The sequence below is a fragment of the Saccopteryx bilineata genome, chromosome 3 (assembly GCF_036850765.1).
Source record: "Saccopteryx bilineata isolate mSacBil1 chromosome 3, mSacBil1_pri_phased_curated, whole genome shotgun sequence".
Taxonomy (NCBI): Eukaryota; Metazoa; Chordata; class Mammalia; order Chiroptera; family Emballonuridae; genus Saccopteryx; species Saccopteryx bilineata.
The window spans coordinates 259,068,009-259,069,602 of NC_089492.1; the positions used below are offsets into that span (position 1 = coordinate 259,068,009).

The window sequence follows — 1,594 nt, forward strand, 5'->3', positions numbered from 1 at the left end:
ATTTTTAAAAATTTGGTCCTTGGCTTTGTGGGGTCCTCATATGCAGTTACTTTGCTACTAGTATCTGGCACTCCTAATAGATGAGTAGTGACAGGATTTGAATCTGCAGATTTCTCCTGATAGATGATGGCTCTGTCCTTTCTCTGCACCAGGAGAGGGGTGCAGGACTTCCTCTGGGGAAGCCACAGCTCTGTTACTGAGTGCATTCTTTATTCACTGAACACAAGAGATAAATGTTATTCTATTCGTGTCTTCCTCTTCTTCTACTTTATCACCCTTCTGGGCATTGGGCTTACTATCATCCTGATACGCATGAAGTCTCACTTCCACACACACATGTATTTTTTCCTCATTCCTATCCATTCTGAAAATGGGCTCTGTCACCAATACAGTGTTCCAGATGCTGGTACATCTGGTTTCCAAGAAGACCATCACCGACACTGGATGTGTGGTACAGACGTACATCTTCCTGATGCTGGGGATCACCGAGTCTTGACTTTTTGCAGTCATGGCTGAGGACAGACATGTGGGCACTTGCCATCCCCTGAGGTATAAAGTCATCATGAGCCTTTTGCCGTGTGGGAGAATGATGGCCTTCTGTGGATTCTAGGATATCACCTATGCCCTGATATATAATGTCTCTGTTATGATTCTTCTCTCTGTGGTTCCAATGAGATCACTCACTTTGTCTGTGAAGTACCTGCAGTCTTGAAGTTAGCCTGTGCACACACATCCCTCAGTGACTGGGTGAACTTCATCCTGAGCTTCATCCTTCTGTTGGCCCCACTTTCCTCATCATCATTGTATCTCATCAATATCTTTTCTGCCATCCTGATGATCTGCTCTGCCCAAGGGTGACTTTTCATCTGTTCCTCCCACATCACCATGGTCACTATGTTCTCTAGTCCGTGTATGACTATGTAACTAAGACCTGGATCTGAGACCTCCGCAGAAGAGGACAAGAAGTTGGCTGTATTCTACAGTGTCATCTCTGCCTTCCTCAACCTCATCACCTTTAGTATTAGGAACTGAGATGTGAAGAGGGCTTTCCTCAAAGTGACAGGCTGGGGGAAAGCACTAGAATGAAGTAACAGAAACATGGGTACTAGCACCAAATCTGAGACACAGCTTATATGACTTCTCTGTTCAAATTCTTTCCAACATCAGTGAACACACGTGACAAAATAATGGGTTCGATTCAGTGAGATTATGTATGTGAACCCCGGGAGCCTATGGCAAATCTCACATTTGATTCACTCTTTTTTTTTTTTCATTTTTCTGAAGCTGGAAATAGGGAGAGACAGTCAGACAGACTCCCGCATGCGCCCGACCGGGATCCACCCAGCACGCCCACCATGGGGCGACGCTCTGCCCACCAGGGGGCGATGCTCTGCCCATCCTGGGCGTCACCATGTTGCGACCAGAGCCACTCTAGCGCCTGAGGCAGAGGCCACAGAGCCATCCCCAGCGCCCGGGCCATATTTGCTCCAATGGAGCCTTGGCTGCGGGAGGGGAAGAGAGAGACAGAGGAAAGCGCGGCGGAGGGGTGGAGAAGCAAATGGGCGCTTCTCCTGTGTGCCCTGGCCGGGAATCG

General features: G+C 48.2%; 1 pseudogene; it reads left to right on the top strand.

Moving 5' to 3' along the window:
- Positions 1 to 312: 312 nt before the first annotated feature.
- Positions 313 to 1,032, top strand: LOC136330045 (putative olfactory receptor 2B3; annotated as a pseudogene).
- Positions 1,033 to 1,594: the final 562 nt, after the last annotated feature.